Source organism: Ornithodoros turicata, chromosome 5 (assembly GCF_037126465.1).
Source record: "Ornithodoros turicata isolate Travis chromosome 5, ASM3712646v1, whole genome shotgun sequence".
Lineage (NCBI taxonomy): Eukaryota > Metazoa > Arthropoda > Arachnida > Ixodida > Argasidae > Ornithodoros > Ornithodoros turicata.
Genome location: NC_088205.1, coordinates 78,469,053 through 78,481,332, shown reverse-complemented (window position 1 = coordinate 78,481,332; position 12,280 = coordinate 78,469,053). Strand labels below are relative to the sequence as shown.

At 44.3% G+C, this 12,280-nt stretch overlaps 1 long non-coding RNA gene across 1 annotated transcript in view; it reads right to left on the bottom strand.

Annotated features, from left to right (window-relative positions):
* Positions 1-12,031, bottom strand: part of LOC135394883 (uncharacterized) — a 62,742-nt gene extending 50,711 nt beyond the window's left edge. Inside the window, exon 1 of the long non-coding RNA XR_010422978.1 lies at positions 11,978-12,031. This is a non-coding gene — a long non-coding RNA (uncharacterized LOC135394883). The remainder of the gene's footprint in view (positions 1-11,977) is intronic.
* Positions 12,032-12,280: the final 249 nt, after the last annotated feature.

The following is a 12,280-nucleotide window of genomic DNA, read 5'->3' as shown; positions in this document are numbered from 1 at the left end:
AAAGTTACACTTCACCCTTTATTTATTGGACGCCGCCATGTTGAGGAAGATGAACTCTGAGTATACAAGGAAGCAGGGTACGCTTCCTCTTCAGTGGCAAAGGTAAAGCTGCGCGGTGATCGAGATTTTCGTGCACGTTAAATGACTTTCAGGTGGACAACGAACACTAATAACGAATTACCTCATTTGAAGAAAAAAAAAGGAAAAAGTTAAAAAAAAAAGGGCTGCATCTTTCGCCACATTGCCGAACGCGTTTAAATGAGACAGATTTATAGGGCCGTCGTTGGGGGGTAATTTTTTTGCGAAACACTTATTGAAACGCTATTAAATTTTAATTGCGAGCCTTTTAACATTTTCTGAAATCGTATAATTTTTTTTTTTATTGTTGCTGCGATGGTTATACGATTTCAGCGTACAGCAAGCAAAGCTTGGCCATCATGCGTGCTGGTGACGCTGTTACATCGTTTCACGTTGCTCCACGGACGCACCTATACACAGTGGCTGCACCTATATAAAGCCGTCGCTTTTAAGAAATCTAGACTATAACATAACAAAATCTATCCGTTAAAAACTACGCTACGTCTCGCTGTCGTTACACTTTGCCTGCTGATACTGCACACACCACAACGTGTATTGTAACGCTGCGGTTACGCTGAGCTCGTCTGGTCAGACGAGGGATCCGCTATGACCGTTCACAGTCATTCAATTGTGCGCAGCACTTGCGGAGAGCGGCTCGAAGTAGCTACAGAATGTGTCTTCCGAAATTCCAAACTCATGCCTTATGCAATGGAAGGCTCAGTCATATCTGATGCTGCTATTGGAAAATCCATTCAATACGGCGTGTCCTCCAACACCATTTCATTCGTTCCTAGCTTGCTATGCATTCAATTACATAGAACTCGACATACTCACTTCATATTCATGCCTGTCGTTAGTTTGTTTGCTGTGCCCCGTTTGATGAATGCACGCTGCTTTTTGAAATGAGAATAGGAAGAATGAAAGTGTTTTGCTCTTTGATAAATTAAAAGAAAACAGAAGGCGTTTTGTTCTTAGATTGCGATTCTTGGTGATCATGTGTTCAGTACAGCTCTGTTTCTTGCCTGCGCAAATGACGATTCGAACACAGAGATTCAAATCAGACGGAGTGAGAAATAGAATGATAGGTTATAGTCCAGAGGAGCGGGGGATATGTAGAGTTAAGGGAGCAGTGAGGTGACATTTCGCGTGGCTCGAGGTCACGAGGTATTTTAGCTCTGCGGCGTATTATAGCTGCGCAATTGAATTTACAAAAAGACGCGAAGAAAGCAGTCGCGGCCGGCCGACACGATTCTCGCGTGACGTGGAATGGTCCCCGTGCCTTTCTTTTTTTTTTTTTCTTTATTTCTTTCTTCTCAGCTCACGCGCCGCTTACACACGTTTCAACTGCGCCGCTGTACGTCACGCGTCACGTGCCCCGGGATCACAGTACGTCACGAGGTGTCCTCGTTCTGCGATGCGCTCTTTTCACGAGAGGGGGCGCTCTGTAAGTCGCCTATACATTCGTCGTTGTTTCGCAGGAGCTCATTTTATTCGTAGCAGAACACACCATAGCGAAAAATGAAACATGCTGAGGGGTCGCCTCAGTGCCCTTTTAAAATACGCGGAGAGGTTGGTCACAGCTACGAGGACCTGCTACTCTGCATTCATTTGTTGTGGCTGCAGGGGGTACACACTGAAACGTGTGCGTTACTGGGGTCACTGGGGTAGTCACTGTCAAAGAGACTGTCACAGAGTGACAGTCAACGTCGAGACGCAGTCAAAGTCGAGCAACCCAGCCGCTGTTTGTGTCTTCTTTTGTTTGCTTGAAAGCATTAGGGAATAGCAAGCCCACACCGTGGCTAACCTTTCCCTTCTCTTTTTTCTCACCTTGCATTAAACATATCCCCCCCCCCCCCAGCCCGTGTCTCTCAGGAATCGTATCCGGGCGTTTACCGCAAAGCGTTGGGATGCTGGATTGTTCCAGGGCCCTAGAAGAACATCCAGATCTAATGTGCCGGTGGAAAGCCCAGACATGGTGAAGATTATAGTTACTCAAGCACTCATTGAAACTAAGACACAGGTACACATGACGCATGATACTTGTGGCAGTCTTTTGTAATCCGTACTTCAGAAAATTAGGAGGAAACTGGGCGTTGCGGACAACGCAGAACACACCTGAACCTGCGTGCCTGTTGACACACACAGAGGAATTGTCCACCATGCCAAGCTCCTCCGTCCACCACTACCTGCTCCTCTCAAATGAGATCATGGACGGCGAGTATTCATCGCAGGTAAGTGCCCTTTCCTCCTGCTTCAATTACGCATCCTAATTAGGCTTAGAGTGAACTCGGAAAAATCGTCGTATGTGTCGGAAGGCGGCAGGCACGCTCCAAAGGCTTACAGTTCCACCGCAGCAGGTAATCCTAACAGTACACCAAACTCGGCATGCTTCGAAAGGTGCGAGAGACCCATGGACCAGTTTGCGAGACGCGGCCATTGAAATGATTCTGTCAATATCGTTCGATAAAAGTGCGAGAGCAACGTTCCGACGCTAGTGTGCGGGGTAATTATTGTGGACATACGCAATAAAGGCACCGCGGCATACCGTATATACGGACATCCGAAGATTGCGAGTCAGGTGTCTTTCTATGGGCGTCATCATTCGCGAAAGTGTACTGTACACTGTTAAAACAGAACTTCACCACATAGCACGCTCCTGACCAACCATCATACCGAATGGTATCATTCTGTGTCATGATTTGTTGAAAACAGGGGGGAGGCGCCAATCTGGGACAAGATAATCTGTCCCAGATAGGCACCTCCTCTCATTTTCAACAAATCAATGCACAGAATGATATCATTTGGAATGACGGTTGGCTAGGAGCGTGCTATGCGGTGAAGTTCTGTTTTAACAGTGTACGACGCCCGTGTGTGTATTGTCATCAAGCGAGAGAACTACCTATGGGCTGGAATGGTTGTCTCTCTGTCGGAAAAACCATTACGTTTATCACATTACTGCATACTATATAGATACTGCACGCGCATAAGACACAAAACTGAAGGTGTGACAAAGCGTCGAAAGAATACGTGTACAGTTCAGGATACGTACACTTGGATGCGGAAGAATGCTGTGTTTACCTACACAACGGTGCACAGTTAAATCCGCAGTGAAATCTAATTGCACCAAAATAAGGGTTTGTAGCCTACTGTAGAACTCTACTTGTGAAACTCTGTATGCGTACATCTATACAGCTCAGCGATGTTATCGCTCGAGACAAGCTGACGCTCCCAGATGTCGTCACTGCGGTGATGTGGAAGATCACTTTCTTCTTTATTGCCCACACTACCAACCTTTCCTGTCTCAATCAGCTGGACTCTCGCACCATCTCTTTGTCAAAATTGCTTGATCCATGGCCAAATTCAGCTCACCAACGCTCTTCCCTAAAAGCTCTTCTGACCCTTCTGGACACCGTAGGACTTGGGACCACACTGTGTGGCGTCTCGTTATTCCATTTTCCACATAAAGTTTATCATAAAGTTAGACAGCTAAGAAGTTATGTGCAATATCCTGGTGTGGTACTCCCGCGGCTGTGACTCGTCCATTGACTCGGAATTGACAGTAATCCGCTCTTCCCAGGCGTAGGGACCTCGATGAAGGAAAAGAAGAACTTATCCGGTTTCGTCGCTTCATAGCCACTCGTGCGACAGTCGGTTCGCTCTTTCTTTATCTTTCTTTTTTTTTTTCTTTTTACGTTATTTCTTCGTGACATTCCAATTTTTGTCCTTCATTCCTCCTTCAGTCCCAAGCGGTCGCTGAACATTCAGCTTTAAACATTATCAAGTAGACGCATCCGCATTTGTGGAGCTACCTATTTCTCCATCCAGTAATCCGTGCATTACGCAACCTTAAAAAGTTAACACGTGTCGTGCGAGTTCACGAACACATCACACGAACAGCTAGCTTCAGCGACAACAGTCGAACGATACGTGAAAACCAGAAGGGATTTTCGACGTAGAATTTAAGTCTTCAAGGAAGGCCCTTTAAGACTCTGCACTTTAAGACACTTAAAGAGGTTGGGACACTTTGTCGAATGTGGTTCATTACATCATGGACGCATTGTACAGCATGTCAGAATACTGAAGAAAAAAAAAGAATCACTATTCTTCGTGCCGTACTTAGCGAGGTACTAGCCCTCGAACACACTCCCCAGTGAAGCGCAGACGTCTCAAGAGCTCAGAGGTGCACCCATTCCCATTGGCAGCCGTAAGCACGTGACTTCTCATGCTCTGTCGCACTGGAGGCGGCGAGGGCTGTGACGTCATAGCTGCAAGAGTTTCGGTATTCGCGGCGCCCATTTTCTCCACATCTATTACTCCCTTCGCTGTGAAACTTTGAACGCAGATTCACAACGCTGCAAAGAACAGTCTTTGACGTTTATCTGAGACAACCCGGGATGACCTGTCTCAACCCCATTAAGAAATGTCACTAACGTTTTCGGACGTTACGTTTTTGTGTAGGGCCGCATTATTAATGGAATGAACCCAGTTGTAACTATTAATGATTTTCAATTATTTGAGCTAATAACATAAAATTAACAACTTAAATTAAAGGCCACCAAAGTGAATTGTACGCCAGAACCTCGCGGACTTCTCCAACGGAGAGATCTCCCCTGAGAGCTCCCCTATTTTATGTTTCAAGTTCCTTGCTGGAACTCAGTTGGATTGGATTGGATTTAAAAAGAATATGATTGATGATATGATATATGATAAAAATAATATGAGATTGTAGCTTTATGAGTGCGGAACCAGCAGCTTATCGCTATAGAAATGCGTGGCAACTGTAGGAGCAACGAGCGCTGCATGGAGGGGGACAGATGGGGAGAGGAAAGCAGAAAAGAGCAGAAGACAGAGGGATTAGTCTGCGTCCAGGGCTAACCTCACGGGGAGCAGTGGCGACATTTATTTATGAAGACTCCCGAAAAACGCAAGTGAAATCTGAGAATGCACAGCCTGTGGTGAGATTAAGTTCCACCAATTCCCAATTTTTCTATCATATTCTTGGGGCTAATTCGCAACGGGTCGACGCTTATCCCAAGGTACACTATAAAAGTGCCAACCTATAACAAACCAAAGCTATGAAGTGTAGGTCAGGATAAGAAAAGCCGTGAAACAAATTTTCAGTCAGTCAGTCTATAAACAGTCAGTCGATTGTACAAATCGCCGCCTGTAATAGGAACGCTCTTACACCGAACGAGAGTGATACATGAGGCTGCACAGCAACGTAAAGCGCACGGAGCACTTTAATATATGAAAAACAATTCGCCGCAAACGATTCGCAATATCGCAAGGAAGAAATGCCGCATATCGTGAATGAATGAAACGAGCCCCGGGCTACGAAGTGATGAGAAGAACCAGAGTGAAGAAAAATCTATTTTGCTGGCTGAGAATCTCAGAGACGCACACGTTAAACTCGGTACTCGATATTGGTTACCCTTCTTTCACGTTTTTCTTCGTCTTGTTTTTTTTTTTTTTTTTTTTGTGTGTGTGTCAAAACATTTTAAGTGTTGCGCAATCATGGATTACGTACAGGTTAACACAGCGATCGCCTCTATATTTACGTTTCCTTTAGTAATTTGTTACTTAGAGGCAATGCATGTATGACGAAGTATACCAGAGCACTATTCGCTGAAGGACGTAAGTACGAAGGCACAGGTATATCGAATGACTGTGTATGTTATACGCGCATATATCGTACTGTTGAGTCGTCTTGCCAGTCACCTCCACACAGTGTTAAAACACCAAATGAAAGCTGGTCTTATCTTTCCTTCTTATAGTTCTGTCTCTTCACGATTTTAGCACTGTACAGGTTTTCTTGATCATAGTTTCACAGGTTCATTGTATGTAATGCTCTTCACTGTTCCATTGTATGCACAGTTCTTCGCTGTCTCTTTTTATCTACCACTGTTATTCATTGTATGTTATTAACTGGTTTCTCTGTATACACCACTGTTATTCATTCTCTGTTACTAACTGGTTTCACTGTATATACCACTGTTATTCACTGCTTACGCTGTACATATCATCAGGCTGATGTAATAAATTTTCTTTATATATATATATATATATATATATATATATATATATCGAAAACAATAAACTACAATAGACAAACAACGAACGTTGGTATGAAATGGCAACCATGATAATACATGGGTTTCTGAAAGCGGGGATGGAGATACAAACAAAACAGGAATACCCAAAACATATTTCGTGCAAATCCACTTGAGGAAGAATATCCACGTATCTCTAAAAGAGCCATGATTCTCGTGCACTTTTACTTTTTCTTTTTACTTTGTTCGATCTTGAAGATGTGCGTCAGTCTTGTACTGCGAATCCGGGAAGGAGCTCGGAAAATGGAAACCTCTTATATTTCCGCCTAGATGCCATAGAAGTATCGGACCATGTACCTTATCGGAGGTTTCCTTTATCGAACGCTTGTTCAGGCACAAAAAGAGAGACAATGATAAAGTACGAGTCGCTGTATAAAATGCGCAACAGCAAGGTACGGTCCGGCCGGGCTGGTCGTGTCTCTTAAAAACTCGATTTGAATACGCGGGCATTCAAGATATTCGCGTGAGCCGAGACGGTAGCAAATTTTTTCAGAAACAAATTTTCAATTTCGCTCAGTCATCCCTTGTCGGTTTTATCGGCTTTTCAATTATTTTTATTCCTCTTTCGGCTTGAAAATGTACAATGTCGTTTTTTTTTCCTCCCTCAGACCAGTGCAAAAAAAAAAAAGAAAGAATAACATTTCGAGATTGATTTGAAGAACGAATGTCTCGGTTGTATTTCGATGTACGAACGAAGGAGGAAAAAAAAATGCGTACAAACATCGGTGGGAAAGTAAACTAATTTTTTTCAGCTCTCGTAGAAAGAAGAAGAGGAAGAAAAAAAGGAAGGAATGTGTTTAAAGAATAAAAGGCCAAAGTGAAGGGCTCTCGTGATGCAACAAAGGAGAAGCCATATTCGTTTTCGGTAATCATCTTACTGCGGATTTTCTCTCGTTATTTGTTCCTTTTTTTTTTCCTTATCCGCTTGTTCTCTTCTTTCTTTCTTTTTATTTTTCTCTTCACGAACGTGCCCGCCTGTTCCATATTGTTATGCTCCGGGGCAATGGATGTGCGTGCAGAGTGGAAGCCAAGCCCTTTCAGACGGTGCCGTTATACCGCGGAATCTTGCTCAGCAACGGCGGCATTAGGTCTTGAAGGGAAAGCCGTGCTGGGGTTTGGCGGGCGAATGATAAAAAAAAAAGAAAGAAAAAGAAAAGAAAGCGGGAGCATGGGACTGTGATTCTTGCCAGATTTGGAATAAGAAACGTGTAAATGGGAAGGAAGGGTAATAATCGGGTTGGAATGGGAATAGCTCTTAAATTGGTTCACACGTGGAGTCAGTATATATGTGTGATGAGGTTTGACACTGCGTTGGGAACCGCAGTTTAGTCTGCAGTCGCAGATGGTAGGTGCGATCAGTTCCAGATAGTCAGATTTATATAATTTACGTAGCTTCTTGTTTTTTTTTTTCTGTTTTTTTTCTTCTTGTGTGCCTGTCTGTCTCCGTTTTTGTCTTTCTGTTCATCCGTTTCCTTTTCTTTGCAAGCTTAACACACTAAATGTAGACGGTGGGTGATGGCGAAATTGGATCGTCGTTATTGCCTACGGCATAGCCAGCGACCTTAGCCATTGTGGGATGAAGGGACAGGGGTGATGAAGGGTTGGAGGTTAAGTAAGTAAAGGATGAACGATGATGAACTGAGACAGTAGTCCCATGTGCTCTGTGGATGCGTTAGAGAGGTCTTTGCGCAGGGCCCGTTTCCGAAAGAAGACTCGAGGGCGCTGAGAGCCTTTGATCAGCTGGTAACGCGATGTGATGTGATAAAGAAAAAAAAAAGGGGGGGATGTGAACTTCGACGAATTCGAACTGGCTACCCCAGTACAGCTACAACACACAAAAAGAACAAACACATAAGGCGATGATGAGAAAACAAAGAGATGATTACCAGAGAAGAACAGAGGTGACAATGGAGTGTAGTACATGTAGTTCAAAAGTTTCGATCAAGTGAGTGTAAAATGTCCGAATCGCTGGGTGCACACACAGCACACATTCAGCGAGTCATAGAATGTCAATAAACCCGGTTGTATGTAGAAAGTCTTCAAGTGCCCTCAGCACCTCGTGGGACGACGGAGGACCTACAACAGTTTCGCGATGTCGAAGGCTCGGGAGTCCACACGAGAGGGGCTCGTCTCTAATACCCTTCGACCCAGCTGGTAACGCGTCCACTCGCTCATCATCAGTTTCTAGGTTCGAATCCTTCCGAGGATGGCACCACCCAACCGACCGAAACAAACTTAACGCTCATTGCTTTCATTTTTTTTTTTTTTATCAAAGAAAGGCATTGCTCGTAGAGCCCGCCGTAAATGACAACAATGGCGTGCTTTTGGGCTGGGCTGGTCTTGAAGCGGAAATTATGGAAGTGCTTAGCAGGGACGAGGAAAGATCGAGATGGGCACGGAATTACACGCTCGGATAATCGATGATTACGGGCTCGGAATAATTCTTCTCTTCGAAGGGGTTGTGGCAATGAATGGGCACGTGTAATCAATTTCATTAGCGGAAAACGGCCCTTTTTGATGGCGTGCAACTTTGAAAGGAAACGGTTTTGGAACGTCTGTTTGCCGTGATGAATTGACGCCTCTTGGCGGCGATTGGAAGGTTTCTGCCTTGGGAAGAACGGTTTATGCGATGTATAGGAAGAGGGTGGTAATTACGGGACCGGAGTGCTGGGCAATCTAATTTATCCGTAAACAACGTCTTGTTCTGTACAAAACTGTACGCATTGAGAACGGCGTTGTTTTATAGGACCAGTTCTTCATCCGTATGCATGCATTCTCGGCAAATAAAGTTGTGTAGTATTTGCGAGAGACTGGCAAAGAGTAAACTATTCAGTTTTAATTAGTCTTATTTATTAGTTTATTATTATTCGCGTAAATGTATTAATCTTTAAAATGATACGATGCTCGTGGACAATTCCGCCTTGGTATCACTGTAACGGTAGATACACAGCCTCGTCTTCGTGAGATAGTGTTATCTCGCAAGATGTCAGAATCGAGGAAGCATTGATATTGCCTCCAAGTGTCCCGTAGGTACAGCTGTCTGCGATCCTGATTTGCGGTTTCAAGCTGACAAGTTTGATTAATAATTGGGTGTTTACGTCGCGAGACAACTGAGTCTGACAAGTTTGAATAAAACGCGGACCCCGTTTGTTCTTTTTCTTTTTTTTCGTTAGTTAGGCTTTTCTCATTTTTTAATGCGTCTTGAGGTTGGTCTTTCTACTTTCTTTTCTATACACGAGTTCCGGAGTAGCCTCACCCGCCTTTGTCGGCTCTCACATCTCCATATTTTTTATATCAATCAATCAATCAAAACGAGGATAAAACCGCACGTCTCCGCGGAGCGCGCGTATATCTGCGCCACTATTCGATATAAGAGAATCCAAAATCATGTGTCATTCGCTGCATTCTCTGAAGTGAGCTGCTAAGTTACTGGAAGTAGGTAGATGGCATATTAATGCCTAAAGAGTTTTTCCGCCTTGGAGGTAACTTTCCTTTGGCGGATCCTTCCCTACGAATACAATTGTCTCCTGGCCTCACTCAACACGCGACAACTTTGGAGGTCGGCGGATATACTCAACCTCGCCGATGCGGATACACTTATTTCTGGAAGTGCTGGTGTGGATGCAGATCACGCGAACGCGGAGACTAGGTGAACTACAAAGTGTTGCTCTGTGTTACTGCCTATAGTAAGCGAGCTAGATTACTTCCTAATATCCTGTATAATCCGGAACATTTGTACGTCACAAAGCGCATTCAAATAACAGAGAGAAGAGTTAAGTATACTTCACGAGTTCGCCTAGTGCATCCGATAACTACACTCTACCGAAAAATGGGTATTTGGGAATTTGGAAGAGAGTACAACATCTCCTCCCATACGTAGCAATTACTTCCCATTTCAGTCCCTTGGCTCTGAAACTTAGTCTCTAACACAGCAAATAGTCCCTAAACTTCGCATAAATACTCCCGAGAGAAACTAACGGTCGTGGCGACGTATTTAGACCCAAAAAGGACTGAAGTTAATCCTTTTTCTTTCTTATAGCGTATCGTAGTGTGCTAGGAACACAATCTGGAACTTATTTTAAACCATTAGACCATATGCAACGGTCAGATGAGGAGCGCCAGTGAAGGGATGCAAGTATGTCTGTGCGTCTGTTTTTATTTTTTTTTTCTGGAAGAGTAGCAAGCCTTCGATTATGGCTAACAACTCTTAACTCATAATAATAATAATAATAAAATGGGAGCTAACTCCAATCGCCTTACGTTTCCGGGTACTCCATCCATCTCGCAACAACGAACGTGAGGACAGAATTCGCTTGAAAGAAAGACAGAAACTATACGGCGGTATGGCGTATAGCTCTCTAGGAATCTAAAGCGCTTCCTTGGAGTGACGGTAGGTGTTTAGCGCCGTCGGGACTCTAATCCTGAAGAGCCTTATGGATTTCATCCCTACGCGGAAACCCGCAAAGAATGTTTGGCGGAGACGAAAATTCGTCGAGGTAAACCGTCGGTGTGCCCCCGCAGTTTAATGCACTGTGGCTAAGCAGCTTTGTCGGGAGGCGTGCTCATCCGAAGATGAACGGTGCTTAAAGTGCCTGCAACTAGCGGAGGCATAGAGGCAGTATCCTTAAAGGCCTCTTATAAAAACGGTAGCAGCTGCGTTATTGAATGTTTACCAATGAAAGAACACACACTAGTAGTGCAATTTTCGATAGCAGGTCGTTAAAGCCAGTAAGATTAATTTCATAGATAGCTATTAGGTCAGGTAAAATATATGAAGCTAAGTATTAGAAATTATCCATCTGAAGAGAAGAACAGAAAAAGTATCTGGTGGGGATAGCAGTACACGTCGTCATAACCACGACAAGCGCGTAGAGCGATGTAGTACGACTGTAGCATGAAAATGTTGTCGGAATATAGTGTACTTGCTCCAAAAGGCGTACTAGTATATACCACCCACGGACGTAAAAGTATTTAATGTCAGCTCAGAACGGTCAGTGGTGATGCATATCTAATAGACAGCTCGAACAGGTATATATTGATGCGGGACACTGCATGCAGCGCCCTCTATGTTGAACACTTTTTTATGCCTCCGATAATAGCTACGCTTGTTATACTGAGGCCAAGCACAGGCAACTGAGGTAAACTAGTTTAAACAAGGATAACCAGGCAAATTTTGAAATGCTAAATTGAAATATAACCTAAAATCGCAGATCCGTCAAGTACTTAAGATGATGTTTACGTCTAACGGGGAAATAACTAAAAGGAACATTTAAGATGTCCAAAATAAGTATGAGTTATAGACGAACGTTCTTAAACGGGCCTACGCTAATGCGACAGTGGTCCGTGGCAATTCCACGAGGAGTTCATAAACGCAATACCATTCCCATAACTGTCTAGACCACCTTCTCTTCCTCTGCCAGCTGTGGCATCTAACGCGTTCAAGAAAAAGCCACTGCAAGTATCCCTTATAACGTCCTTGCACTATCGTACAACTTGTACGTATTCAAACAGATTCAGAACATTTAGGAGACTCACTACCAAATCCTATCCAAACGAAACAAGTTGCAGAGGAACCGCCATTGAGCCTTAAATAAGGGGAGCAACGTGATACAAGCTTTCAGAAGCGATCGAATATTTTTCTCCGCGAATTCTTCAAGCGAAAACCTCATGTGATCGCAGCGCTCGCCCGGCGTCGCTATTCGTCCCGATGCCCAACTTCATCAAAAACAAACTTCACAAGATCTATGCCTACAATATATTCACCACTGCACAGAGAAAGATCCACGTACCGTCAAGCGCCGATTTCTCTCTCCAAGCGAGAGCTGTCTCATCCGTTTCCAAACGCCGAAGCATCCAGCTTACTCCAATCAGGTTTCTACGACAACGAACAGTCGACCGCGTTCTCCACGGCCACCCTTCCAGATGGTCTGGTCGTTCATCGAGAGACCTGATAGGCGTAGCGGAAAGAACGCACGACTTCAAACAGGACGTCCAGCGGGCCTCTTCAAACGTCCAAAACGACCGCAAAAACCGGAGACAAACACGACGCCTGGCGTCACAAGATGCCTTCGCCCACCGACGCGTTCTCATCG